This window comes from Ceratotherium simum, chromosome 27 (genome assembly GCF_057802395.1).
Source record: "Ceratotherium simum simum isolate JZ-2026a chromosome 27, ASM5780239v1, whole genome shotgun sequence".
Taxonomy (NCBI): domain Eukaryota; kingdom Metazoa; phylum Chordata; class Mammalia; order Perissodactyla; family Rhinocerotidae; genus Ceratotherium; species Ceratotherium simum.
In genome coordinates this window covers 2,139,111-2,153,507 of record NC_141926.1, presented here as the reverse complement: position 1 = coordinate 2,153,507, position 14,397 = coordinate 2,139,111, and the positions used below count along the sequence as shown (strand labels likewise).

At 56.2% G+C, this 14,397-nt stretch overlaps 1 protein-coding gene across 1 annotated transcript in view; it reads right to left on the bottom strand.

The window, feature by feature from the left end:
* The window catches only part of LOC101407692 (integrin beta-2), a 43,018-nt gene extending 37,235 nt beyond the window's left edge, over nt 1-5,783 (bottom strand). The window contains exon 1 of the mRNA XM_087417933.1: nt 5,765-5,783. The gene's annotated coding sequence lies outside the window, so the exon portion shown is untranslated. The remainder of the gene's footprint in view (nt 1-5,764) is intronic.
* Nucleotides 5,784-14,397: the final 8,614 nt, after the last annotated feature.

The following is a 14,397-nucleotide window of genomic DNA, read 5'->3' as shown; positions in this document are numbered from 1 at the left end:
GTTGAGGGGGATTCCTACTTCTCTGACTCACCGGGAGGAAGGTGTCAGAGCACCTCGGGGAGGCTGGGGCGGGGCTGGCCTTTGACCTGAGCAGGGGCTGCCCAACCCTCATCAGAATGGAGAGCCTACCCAACAGACTTGACCCTGTAGAGGTGTTACCGCCCGACGTGGGCCTTCTGCTCGCCGCAAGACATGGCAATAGTCAAGAGGCAAGGTGGTAGGAGAAAAAGAACTTTATTATTACAGCTTGCTAGCAAGAGGGAAGATGGCCGACTCATGTCCAAAAGAACCATCTTAAGGGGGCATGAAATCTTACAGTAGTTATATAGGCCATTGTGTTATTGGGGAGGCAGTTAGGAACGTTGACCTTCTGGTGTTACAGACTGGGAGTGCGACACCAGATCTTTCAGTTTTCACTGATGATGGCTATCAGAAAAGATTCTCTGTTCAGGGGTCGTCACATTCCTAAGGAACTCAAAAAAAGGAAGTTATCATCTTATCGCGGCTTGGAGGTACAGGCACGAGCAGGGGTCGTAAAATCTACGGAGCAGGTAGATCTCCTGGAGGGTGCAGATCCAGCTGGGTTAGTTTGTCAGAGGTCATTCAAAGTTACAATAGAGTTTTTCTTTTCTACGATATGGCTTCCCTTATGTCAACCTTGTCTTGAGCCGGTATCAGAGGGTCACACTGAGAAGTGTCTTATAGACCTGATAAAGGACGGAAGACTTGCCTCTAAGTTCAAAGGAGATTGAGCTATCAAAAGAGTTAAGCAATTATCAATTCCGGGGGAAAACCAGAAAGCTGTACAAGGAAGAAAATGTATTCATAGTATGTCCACTTGGCTCAGTGGTGCACATTTACATCGTTACCAAAACAAAGCAATGAGCCGGATTAAAAACAAAACCAAAACACAGCTCCATAGAGAGGAAGGGATGGGCAGGGTGTGAGGAGCTAACACCCTCATCCACCAGAACCGGAAGGACAGAATGCCTTCCCAGACCCCTCGGATCTAATTCCTCCTTCCCCAAGAAGGCCAGGCTGACCTGTGGGGCTCTAGTAGGTTGGGGGATCACCTAACTCTAACCCAGGCTCCAGGTCACTCTTCTCCTTGCTGGTACTCATCAAATTGCCATTTCCTGTTCAATTTGTGGTTTCCACCAACGCCAAACGAGGAACCACTCAAAGACACCTTTGGGGAGGTGGGCCTTTGCCAAAGCAACTTTGCACCTGGATGACGTGACTCAGTTTCCACAGGCACTTTCTCAGCTCCTCTTGCCCCAGCGGCCTGGCTAGAGGTCGTGGAGGCTGAGGCTAGAGACGGAGCTTGCATTTGGGCCCCACTGCTGGGCCCACCAGTAGTGATGGCACCCTCAAGACACTTGGCCCTTCTCTACCCCTGGGCCTCAGTTTCCCTCACCATCCTGTGTTGTGAAGACAAATGAGGACATGTGAAGGGTCCTGCAAAGGGCCTGACACACAGCAGGTGCCCAATAAATGTAAAGATGTTAATCATAAAAAGACGAATGAGATGAGATCTCAGCACTCGTGGAGCTTTTGATAAATAATAGCAGTTTTGTTTTTTTTTTTGCTGAGGAAGATTAGCCCTGAGCTAATATCTGTTGGCAATCTTCCTCATTTTTTGCATGAGGAAGATTCATCCTGAGCTAACATCTGTGTCCATCTTCCTCTACTTTATATGTGGGTCACTGCCACAGCATGGCTGACGAGTGGTGTAGCTCCACGTATGGGAACCGAACCCGAGAACCCGGGCTGCTGAAGCAGAATGTGCCAAATTTAACCACTATGTCACAGGGCTGGCCCTTGGAGATTTTTTTTTGAGGGGAGGGTCTATATTTGGATTCACGGAGAAATTTCTTCTCATTGAATTTTCTGCTTCTACATTTTAACTTTTGAACTTGAGGGGACAATTTAACTTTTCTGCCTTGGTTTCTTTGCATGTAATAGATAGGAATCAAATTCTCTCCCCTGTTCCCTCCCGAAAGGCGGTACAGATGAGACCTGGCCTTCCCTGAGTGCTGAGAGGATGAAGTAAGAAGGATGCAGAGGCAGGCGTGGCAGCCAGGACGTTCCTGGGTGGGCTAGGGTGGCAGCATTGATGCTGCCCACCCGCAGGAGAAGGTGGGTTTCAGGCAGGTTGAGATTTTGGAGGAAAGTCTGAGAAACTCTTTCTCACACCACTCCCCCACCAGGACCTCGGGAAGGTCCACAGAGAGCCTGCTTGCAGGGTCCCCCACTGGGGACCCCATGCTGCAGCCAAGTCTGATTACCTGCCTCATTCCTGAGCTGTCCCACCAGAACAGTTGGCTCTGAAGCCCTCCCGTCCACCCTCACATTTCCCATCCTGAAGGGTGGGACCCAAATGCTACCTCCCTTGGGCCCCCTCGTCCTTGCTGCGGCCCTAACTGGTAAGGAGCTGCTCCTTCCTCTGGCCCCAGGGTGGCACTTTGCACAAAATGTGTCATGTCAGGAGTGTGGGGGTGAAGGGCAAAGATCTTGGGCTGCTCCCCAGCTGTATGGTCATGATGACACACAGCCCCGTCAGGCCTCAGTCCTCTCAGGCACCACTGAGGACGACATTACCTGCGCTGACGTCACCGGTGTAAGGTTATGAGACACAGAACAGTGCCCAGCAAACCTTAGCCAACAAACCTTAGCCAAGAGGGTTCCACTGGGGGGGGCAGGTAAACTTTTTATGGACGGCGTAGATGGTACATGTTTTAGCTTTGCTGGCCAGAGGACCCCTGCCGCCACTACTCCGCCTCGCCTTGTGGCACCAGGGCAGCTACAGGCCATCCACAAATGAATGAGCACGGTTGTGTTCAAAAACAGGCGGGGGCCAGCCCATGGGTCGAGGTTCACAGGACGCTGCCCTGGACCAGTGATTCTCTGGGGAGTGAGGACAGTGGGGGAGGGGGAGCTGCACACCTGAACCTGGAAATGCCTGCTCAGGGCTTGTGGGGAATGCAGATCCGCTAGTCCACACCCAACCCACTGGATCCGATCTCAGGGTGGGGCCCAGGAGTGTGTTTAACACACTCTGGGGGGTCTGACCATTAGCTGGGGGACACAGCCCCAGACCACACCCTGAGCCCCGGGCCACCTGGGGCCTGACCTAGAAGAAGAAGACCTGCCACTGGGGAGGAAGGAGAGGAAGACGTCAGAGGCCGGAACAGAACCAGGGATCACCTAATGCTGAAGTGGAACCTAAGGGTCTTCTCTCTCTCAGAAATCTTCTCTCCTGACCTCTCCCACCAGTTTCAAAACGACTCCTCCTCCACAGATGGGACCAAAGCCCTCATCTGGCTCCCCAGTTCCCACAAAAACCGTGTGCCCATGCCTGCCCCACCTGTGTCCCCCCGGCACCCTTGCAGGCATCCCTGCTGGGGTCAGGGGCCTCTTTTTCCTGCCTCCCTCCCTCCCACGACTGCTCCACTCTGCACACCTGCTTCCCCTCCCCCTCTCCCTTTCCGTCACCCCTCCCTCCCCTCTGGTTCTGGGTCCCAGTCCAGAGCTGGCCTCTCAGCCCAGAAGGACCTACCTAGAAAGATCTCCTTTCCTTTCCCTGGGAAGCCCTTGCAGACTGTGTGTGTGTGTGTGTGTGTGTGTGTGTATGTGTGTGTGTGTGTATGTGTGTGTGTGTGAGGGGTGGGGAGGCGTGGGGTGCGTTAGGGAGAGCAGTCTTCTATCTTCCCTCTCCCACTTCTGTTTTCTTTCTCAAGGAAATAGCAGCACCTCTCCAGTGTGGCCCTGTGGGTCAGTCTTGCTACTGGTGCACAGAGGAGCAGGCAGGTGGCAGTGGTGTCCCACGTGGCTGGGCTCTGGAAGCCTAGATTGTAGTCCCGGGCACCTGCTGGGCAGGTGGCTGCATGGATTGGGCCAGTTCTTGAAAGGGGCCATTTTCTGTCTCTAAAATGTGGGTGACAGCTCTGCCTCTCAGGACCTGAGAGGAAGCACATGAGCTCCCAGCAGAGCCTGGAAACATGGAGCAGGGGTCAGAGCCAAGTTTCCTGGGGCCCAGCCCAGCAGGGCTGGCGAACAAGGCCCGGCAGAGGGGGAGCGTGTCCCCCTGACCACTAGGCCCCCAGAGGCTGCTGAGCTGGGGTGAGGCCTGGGTTGAGTGGGGAGGGAGCATTTGCCCTAATCTGGAGTGACCCCATCTACACAGGGCATGATCTGCTGAACGTCACACACAGGAGGGAGGCTGGCCTGGGCGGAGGGAGCTGAGACCCTGGGCTGTGTGGCGGATGGGCCCCAGGAAAACCTAACCCTTTTCACACTTTAGCAACTACGAAAATTCCAAGTTAAAGAGACAGCACCACCCAGGGAGAGAAGAATAAGACGCTGGAAGGGACTGGCTGCAATACACCGCAGGGCATCTCTGTGCTGTGGGATCCAGGAATTCGAACTTTCAAAAGATTTTCTGTATTTTCCAGGTTGTCCAAGGTAACCACGTACTAATTTTATAACCAGAAAAGGATGTTACTATAAATTAGTGTAGCAAGGAAGCTGGAAGGAAGGGGCACAGGTTCTTGGCCTCCCGGTGGAGGCACACGCCCAGGGCCAACACGGGGCTCCGCGGAAGACCGGCCCCATCTCTTACCCTGGAGGAGAACGCACTTGTCGAAATGGACTTGGGCAACCTCTTCCCCGGCCTCTTCCTCCCGCCCCTCCCTCACCACTCGCCCGAATCGCCCCCGCGATCACACTCGGAGTCCCACACGTTATTCTCACCCCACGAGTTTCCAAATGCAGGAACTCCACAGCCTAAACCGCTTGCCTCTGAACTTCCTGAACATTCCTGGGCGTGGACGGGGGCGGCGACCCCGCGGTCGCTGCGCACAGAGGCGCACAGGCCTGGCACCGGCCGCGCTGTCCCGGGAGCCCAGAGGGAGGCGCGCGAACGCGAGGCGCGGAAATTCGTCCTTACGGACGTGCTTAGGCCACAAAGGGTCCCGTACAGACCCAAACCGACCGTCTTTAACCCCAGACTTCCCCGAACCAACGCCAAAGGTCCCGGGGGTGGAGACGACCACAACCCAGCTATGCCTTCTGGGCTCAGGGTGCCAGGGGAGGCCGCTGAAGCCCGGGGTCGCCGGGACCGAGTCGCCCCCGTCGGGCAGTGCAACCGAGAGGCAGACGCGCCCAGGTGCCACCGCGTCCATGCGGCGCAGGCGACCCCCTTCCTCCGGCGGGCAGCCACTCACCCGCTGCCCCCATGGGGTCTCGGAGAGGCTGCCCGGGCCGGCCTGGGCGCCCCTAGCGGAACCAGGCCTGGCGGGGGACAGCGGCACTGCGCGCCTGCCTCAGTCTCCCAATCTGTCGCGGGCGCCCAGGCTTGGACAGGCTCAGCCGTGTGCCCTGGAGCCTGGCGTCTCCTTCCAGAGTTTCCTCTTTTGAAACCCTAGGGAGGGTCGCAGAAAAGTGGGGAGGGAGGGGAGCCGCGTCCCCTCCGCATCGCCCCCGGGTCAGAGGGGTCAGCGGGAAGGGATAGGGTCAGACTCAGGACTTGGCCTCTGCCCGGATCAGGCGTCCACCGGACGCCCTGCCCGGTGCCCACGCTGACGCCGCGACCCTGAGCCGCGAACTCCGCCGCAGTTGCTCCCTACCGACTCCGGGGCCACTGGAACCTACTGAGCGCGCGCTGCCTGCAGGCGCTTCCTGGAGCTTGACCTGTCGGTCCTCAGAGAACCCCCAGGGCAACCCCATCGTAGAGATGGGGAAACTGAGGCTCAGAAGTTCCTACCTTGCTCAAGTCACCACCACGCCCCGCTGCCTCCCTGGGGGGCGTCAATACGGCCTTCCCTCCCGGGGAGAGGCCCGGGGACACCGGAGACTCGGACTCAGGCCAAGCAGGGGCCGAGGGGACAGGAGCAGGGCGGGAGGAGGTCTGACAAGACCCATTACCGGGGCTGAGTGCGCTGAGGAAGGTTTATCTAGAGCTGGATTCACCGGCCAGGCGCTGCCCTCAGGAGGCTGGTGGCTCCGTGACCCTCACGACTACCCCAGAGGGCGGTCCTGACACTGGGCGCATGGAGACCCGTGGGGTTAGGGCACTGGCCCAGGGCCAGGCAGGGCTGCGATGGAGCGGGCCCTGGAGATCCGCGTCCCAGGAGTGTCATTGGTCTCAGGCGGCGTCCACGCTGCAAGGAGCCGCGGACGCTGGGAGGATCAGCGGGTCGGGCGGAGCACCAGCAGCCCCGCTGTGCGCAGGTGCCCTTGGGCTCTAAGGCGCAGCCTGGTGGGTTTGGGAACCCCGAGGGCAGAGCCTGGTGCTTCACTAGGAAGTCCTTCGCCGGGCCACTAGGGACCCGGCGGACGGTGATGAGCGGCGGGGGTGTTGTACCGCGGTGGGGAGGGTTTGCATGTCCGGCAGACATCCTTCACGACTGCGTGGGACCCCAGACCCAGGCGCGCGGAGGTCGGCGCAGGAGACGGCTCCTGCGTGGTCCGCGCCCTGTGGACGCAGAAGGGACTCGGGGTCCGGCGTAGAGGCGTCGAGCTGGGATTCCCCGCACCCCCGCTCTGCGCCCCGAGCTCCGCCGGCGGAACCCGGAGGAAGGGTGCGCTCACGCCGGGCGGCGAGCGCCCTCCCGCGACCAAAGATTGAGTCCGAGGAAGCACCAAAAAATTGACCCCTCCCCCCCACCAGCCTGGTGACAGGGACAAAGGAACTAGAGAAAATGACAGCTCGGTTTGAGTCTTGGGCAGCTGCGCGTCCCTCTCAGACCCTCCCGCGGACTCTCCTGGGCCGGGTCCCGCGGAGTGGACGGTGTGCAGGACGGGCTGGGGGACGGCGCCGCCCTGCGTCCCGCCAGGGTGGGCGGGCTGTCCCGGGAGGCCCAGCCACAGGCACTTGGGTTCCCTGGTGACCAGCGGGGTCAGAGGTCTTCTGTGTGTGGGCTGTTTCTCTGCGGGTTTGTGTGTGTGGGGCGGTCGTAATCGCCCCCATGACACGCGGCCGAGCGCTCTGCGTGTGGTGGAGCTCAGCTTGTTGTCACTCGTACAGAACTCTTTGGGGGCTTCTCAAGCTGCCCCTGAGTTCTCTGGAGAGCTGGCACGTGCCATCTTCTGCCGCTTCCGCCGTCGGCTACTGCGGCCTCTCTCTCCCTCCCCCCTCCCCTGGGGGTCGTGGGGCCGAGTTGGCCCTCTGCCCGAGGGCCGCCCTGCCTGTTGGGAGTGCGCCCACCCTGGAAGGTGGCGTTCTCTCTAGCCGCGCAGGCTGAGGGCTCCGCGGTGTGGGAGGGCAGCCGGGTGGGAGATGGAACTTCTGGGCTCATGGAGCGCTCACGCCTTCGTTTGTCCCTCGCAGTGTCCTCCTCCGTGAGTGTCGTGTCTGTGGGTGAAGGGATGAAGAAATGCAGCCCCGAGGGGGCGGGGGTCACTCAGCCTGGAGTGGCCGAGCCCAACAAGACCCTGTCGTCTCAGGGAAGCGCTGGGCTCTTGCCACTCCGACTTCCTCGGACTTTCCACCCTGGTCCTGGGGCCGGGGGGACGTGCTGCTGAGCACGTGGCTTTCTTTCCTGCGGCGGCTGACACACGTCCCCTCAGTGTGAGCTGTGTCCATTGAGGTGGAGGACACGGGGATTCCCACTTACCCGAGAGGGCAGGCCCTGCAGGGAAGGGGCCCTGAGGAGGACGGGCCAGCTGGGGTCTCCCTGGGCCCCCGGCCCAGCACCTGCCTCTGGCCTGCCTGTAGTGGGGTCTCCAGGAGGAGCAGCTCCACTGTGGACCCTCAGCCTGCCCTGCTCACACAGGCACCAGTCTTGCAGGCAGTGGTGTGACCAGACCAGCTGTGGGGCTCCTGGCCGAGGGCAGCATGGCCACAGCAGATGTCACAGGCCCTGGTTCTAGGAATGTGTGCCCATCCTTCTCTTGAGTTCTTTGTGGGAAATGCAGAACCGTAAGCTCAGATGCAGCCTTACCACTGCCCACCTGTAAGGTCAACGCAATGTGGCTTGTGGCCGACAGGCTGGATGCCCCTTTAGGCCTGGTCCCTGCCTCCTTGTCCCCTCCAGTGTCCCCATGTGGGCTCGTTCACCAGTCGGTCAGCTGTGTGGCTGCATGTTTCTCCTCCTGATTGACGCCCATGTCCCGGGATCCACCCGGGCCAGCTGGCTCTGCAGAGGCCTCCCCTCAGGAGATGACTGGCTTCTGAAGTCGTGGTTCTCCAAATATAAAGCATATTTAGGCCGCACTCATGAGAAACATGCACAAACTAATGGTGATTTTAGTGTTCTCTAGGAAAAATCGGTGGATATCAATTCATGTTTTTGCAAATAAAGGGCTCATTCTGGTGATGTTCCCCAACCCGAGAGACTTCCTTCCCTGGTCATTTAATTCTACTTAACAAACAATTTTAGAAAATGAGGCTTTGAGAGGCACTCTTCAAGGAAGTATGAAAATCCACCCTGAACTATCCGTCCACATCATGGCCAAGGGGAGACGGCCACGGCGTCCCCGTCACGGTCCGACACAGGCAGGAGGCCTGCGCTTCATTACTTCGCGTTGTTGAGGGTTCCAGCCTGTTCAGAGAGCCAAGAACAGATAACCCATTGAGTCGTTCCTGCAGGGTGTATCCTTGCTTACTCAAGTGCCCAAGAGAATGTGCTGAAACAGCATAAGAACTAGAAGGAGAGATCAGTAAGATGTGTTATTACAAAAGGTTTAAAAATCCCTATCTTTTCCACATTGTAGAGTAATCCATTTAGAAAATTTATTATAGGGGCCCACCAGGTGGCGCAAGCAGTTAAGTGCGCGCGCTCCGCTGTGGCGGCCCGGAGTTCGCCAGTTTGGATCCCCGGCGCGCACCGACGCACTGCTTGTCAAGCCATGCTGTGGCGGCGTCCCATATAAAGTAGAGGAAGATGGGCACAGATGTTAGCCCAGGGCCAATCTTCCTCAGCAAAAAAGAGGAGGCTTGGCATTGGATGTTAGCTCAGGGCTGGTCTTCCTCACACACACACACACAAAATTTATTATAAAAGCCTGTGTATTAGGCTGAAAAGTGCCCCAAAGATGTATTCATTTCCTAATTTCTGAAATCTGTGAATATTACCTTATATGGCAAAAGATAAAGATTTCAAAATCAAGAGATTATGCTGGGTTCTCTGGGTGGGCCCTAAATGCCATGACAAGTGTCCTCATAAGAGAGAGGCACAGAGATTTGACTGACACACAGAGAAGGAGGCCGTGTGAAGACAGAGCAGAGAGAGATCTGGAGATGCTCGTCTTGGAGGTTGGAGCCATGCAGCCGCAAGCCCAGCAACGCCGGCAGCCGCCGGCTGAAAGAGGCAAGGAGCGGATTTCCCCCAGAACCTCGGGAGGGATGTGGCCCTGCCGACACCATGAGTTTGGACTTCTAGCCTCAGAAGTGTGAGAGAATAAACTCCTGTTCTTTTAAGCCACCACTTCTGTTTGTTACAGCGGCCACAGGAACATCCCGTAGTCGTGCATCCTGCATCCTCTAAGCTGGTATTTCTGCCTGCTGGAAAGGTTTCTTGATGACAGCTGGGACAGCAGGCTGGGTTACTATTTTGATTTCATTTGTTTTACTCACTTACTCATATCATGGAATAACAGAATTTGAGGGGAGGGGGCAGACCTCTGCCCGATGCCCCTTTCCATGCCGTTGTCTGGAATGCCTGTGTCCCTGGTCTGCAGGGAGGAACATTCAAGGCTCACCCGAATGCCACTTCTTCAGGGACCCTGTTGGGTGGGGAGATATTCCACGTGCACCTCACTCCCGGGAGCCCTTTGCTCAGGTGATCCCAGATGGAATAAGAAGGGAATGAGGTCCAGGAGAGGGAGTCAGGGACGACCCTGCCTCTGCAGAGATGGGCTCAGTGCCTCATCTCCTGCCTTTGCCTGTTTCTGGGAACTGAGTAAAGAAGATGGCCCTACCAGTACGGGTGGGCATCGTCCAATCTGTTGAGGGGGTTCCAATGGAACAAAAAGCAGGCAGAGTGAATTCAGTGTTTTTTTCTGAGCTGGGACATCCATCTTGCCCTGTCCTCGGACATCGGTGCTCCTGGTTCTCAGGCCTTCGGACTCAGACTGGGACTTACACCCCTGGCTCCCCTGGTTCTCGGGCCTTCCTATTTGGACCCCACCAGCTCTCCTGGGTCTCCAGCTTACAGACGGCAGATCATGGGACTTCTTAGCCTCCATAGTCGTGTGACCTAGTCCCTTATAATAACTCTCTTTCTCTATAGCTGTGCATATCCTGTTGGTTCTGTTTCTCTGGAGAACCTTGACTAATGTGCTTGCAAGGAAGACAAAATAGTGCAGTCACATGCCTGAAGCATGACAAGTGGTGAAAATCTCGCACAAGCACACACGGTGTGGGAGGGGGACCTCCATGCTGGAACAGCACCTCTCTCCAAGGAAAGGCGAATGCAGACCCCAGGGCACGGGGGCGTAAACACCATCCCAGCAGGACACCATTCCTCCCACTTGAAGGCACTGCTGACAAGACAAACAACCGTCCACCCCCTCCCACCCACTGAAGACTTGGGGTGTACCCTGGGACAGAGAGGAATCCCTGTGAGCTGAAGGAAACGAGAGCAGTCTCCAGCTTCGTTGGTGGTAAGTGGAATGCCGTGTGGCTAGAGAAGGAGCTGCTTGTCACCTGAAATGCTAGAGTGACAGTCTGGTTCACCTCCCAGACCGTCACAGGACACTCCCACTCATCTCACACGGGGGCTCTGCAGCTTCAGAAGCCCAGGGCAGCATGGAAAGCAGAGCAGCCAAACAGGAGGCTTCCGGGCGTTTCCAGACACGCCCACTCTGGTAAGGGCACCCCCCCCCTCCCCCCAGCCATCTGTAATAAACACATTCTTTCCAAATCACAGACTCTTGGCAGATAGCCTTTCTGTTTGGTAAAAAGTGCTCATTCCACGTTTGAGCTTAGAACTCAGTTTGGACCAAAAGCTCCCTATGCAGTGCAATCCGACTGCTTCATTAGCACACGCCAGGAGGCTGCACTGTGACCGTCACAGACACACACACACGTGTGTAGATTAGGTGGAAGTAGATTAGAGGATGCTCAAGCAGTCCTGTCCTGGAATAAACGTTCAGCAAGATCACCAAGAGGAAAGGCGCTTGGCCGTGCTAAACAAAGTTGACAAAGCCTGGGCTGAGATCAGCTGAGACAAAACTGCCCCATGTGCTGGTCCGCGGTCCATGCTACTTGTGAATGTCATGAAACAGGTTAAGGGGCCTCCTGTGGCTCTGTTACCCACAACTAGTCATTGCGTGGGGACTCCACACACAGCAGTCAGCGGGTCACCACCCCGGCGGGGCACAGACATCACCTGAGGAAGATTTAAAAGCAGCAGTGCCACCCCCACTGTCCCTCTGCCCCCTACAATGAAGGCAGAACTCCCTGGGGTTCCATGCTATTTAAAGTTGCCCGGGCACAGGCTGGGCTGAGTCCCCTGAGCTGGGAAGTGCTGCTGCGTGGGCAGTAGTGGGGCATCAGGCCATTCTGCTTCCCTCACCTGCTCAGGTACAGGGTCCCAGGTGACACCCAATAAGAGGCCCTGACGCAGTTAGAATTTGAAATAAAAGGAGACCCAAAGCCAGATGTCCTTCCATGTGTGCCCCTTGACAGGTCTGTGGGCGCGGAGTCGGGGGGCGGGGGTGGTGGTGGTAGTGGGGTGGGTGATACTGTGATATAAGAAGAAGATATATTTGGTCTTCATTCATTTCTGGCACAGAAAACCCTTGGCATTTCCTGAGTAGTAAGAGTGTTAAAGGTGTCTTGTTATTCATAATAACCCCCTTCAGCCACATCTGAGTTTATGTGAATGAGGAGACTCTGGGCAAACACCTAAGGCTGGGGGCTGGTCGCCAGGGAAACCCACCATGTGATTGGAGGGTTGGCACTTTCAGTTCCACCCCCAGACCTCCAGGAGAGGAGAGGAACTGGAGGTTGAATCAGTCACCAGTTGTCAGTGATTTAATCAGTCATGCCTACATCATGGAACCTCCATGAAAACCCAGAAGGATGGGACTGAGCTTCCGGGTTGGTGAACACGTGGAGGTGCTGGGAGGGTGGTGTGCTCAGAGAGCGTGGAAGCTCCGAGCCCCTTCCTACACCTTGCCCTGTGCGTCTCTTCATCTGGCTGCTCATTCACATCCTTTGTAATAAACTGGAAATCTAGTGAGTAAACAGGTTTCTTGAGTTCTATGAGCTGCTCTAGCAAAATAATCAGATCTCAGAGCAGATCTTCAGAAGCACAGGGGACAACCTGGACTTGTGACTGGCATCTGAAGGGGATGGGGGCAGTCTTGCAGGACTGAGCCCTCAACCTGTGGGATCTGATGCCATCTCTAAGTAGACAGTCTCAGAACTGAGTTAAATTTGTGGGACCACTGGTCAGTATCCTTGGAGAATCGAGTTACCTGCTTGGTGGTGTGGGGAAAACACACACGTCGGAGTGGCCAGCCGTCCAGATTTGCCCAGATTGCATGGTTTCCCGGGATAAGAGACTTTCAGGGTTAACACCGGGACATCCCAGACAAACCAGGATAGTTGGTCTCTGGGGCCTGGCTGTAGACTGTGCTCCCAGGTCATTCTGACGCCCTCCCGTCTCGCCCCACGCCATGGTTGCCACCTGCGGCCCTGGTCAGCGACCTGCTTGTGTTGGGACCTCAGCGCTGAGTTCTGGATCTGGGGTTGTGTGCTGGCTGTGGCCCAGCTCAGTATCGTTTACCACCCAAACCTCTGAGAGCAGCACTTGCTCCCCGACCTAGCCACCCCCAGCGAGAGGCAGAGGCAGGGTTAGGGCCCACCTGACCCGTGGGGTTAGCTGCGTCCGCATTCCCAGATAGGTCGTGTGGACGCTGTGGCTACCCGGTGACGAGAAACTGCTGAAACACACGGATGGTGCACGATGGAGGTTTCATTAAAAAGGGATAAAACAAAACTCAGTAAATGTTAGTTCACTGAAATATTCCAGAAACAAACGTTGGTTTGCTTAGGTAAATGATGTAAGATTTTGACCCTAATTGAGTCTCCAAACCTGTCTTTAGATCAGGAAGATGAAGGAGAACACTACCAGAGCTGGAGGGTGGATTTTCGGTCGACAGGCCTGCGTGGTCAACCAGAGCGAGGGAGGCACCCAAGCTGGAGGTTTGGGGACAGAGGGGGTGCAGGGCGTCATGAGAGAATTTCACCCACGGTTGTGAGAAAGGGAACTATGGTTACCACTGATTGTGTAGACATGGATGCATAGGAAAGGAACTGGCGGTGGATGCCCACCAATGGGACCCAGAGGAAGGAGAGCAGTTCAGGGGAAAGGTGCTGGACTTCGCTCCGAAGTGCCCGTGTGACACTGCGTGAAGGAGTCTGCAAGGGTTTGGGACTGGAGTGGAGAGTGGTGACCTTCGGTGGGCAGACCACGTGAGGATGGGCTTACCTGCAAGGGGGTTATCAAGGGAAGGGTCGAGACCACGAACGTGCAGAGTCACCACCATTTATGGGGTGGGAGACTAGGATGTCTGAAAGTGGTTCCATATTGTTCATTTGGGTATCCACACTGTGGATAGATAAAATAAAGCCTGACTCTTTTCCTAGGCATGGAAGCCTGTGGCACCATTAATAGGGTAAAAAGTTCACCTTTGGCTATTCTGTGTCAGATATGCTTGTTTATGGATAGGGAGAGTCCCAGGAGTGAGGAATGAGTGACGCTAGGAGATTGTAGAGTGATGGGACCTGGCGGGACGTGCACGTTGGCCTTTCCCACACTCCCGGCTTGACGAGGGGCAGGCATGAGGCCTGGGAGGAGGACGACTCATGGCCTTAGGTGGGATGAGGAAATGCACTGAGGCCCCCAAGATACATAGCGAGGCAGGAAAGGGTGGTGATGGCAAGCAGCTCCGAGCTGGGCCAGGCAGCAGACCAACACACTGAGGTTGGCCCTGAGTGGGAAAGAAAGCTTCCTCTCTACGGAAAGAGGAAGGCAGAAGGATCATCCAGCATGAGAATTATGAGCATTGGAAGATTCCCGGGTGAGGTACTCAGTTTTACTCCTTTAAATCTTGCTCTAAGTTCTGTGCCATGTGCTTTTCCGTCCCAGCACGTGTCGGTTACGATTTTATACTGGCTGTGTGGTTACTCTGTGTGCCTCCAGGAGGGCAGGGGTGGGTCTGTTTCTGTCGAGGTTTGCTTCGCAGTGAATGGCACGGAGCAGTACTGCACTCCGTGAGTGCTCTCTGAATGATGGATGCTTTCTAATCCAGAGTTATGCTTGGATTTTAATAAGGAATTATGTAGATTTAGGAAAAAAAATAAGGGCAAACATCATCTGGAAGTGTTTCTGTACGTGAACATAGACTCACAAACAGGCACCCTACATCCACATCTGCCCTCCT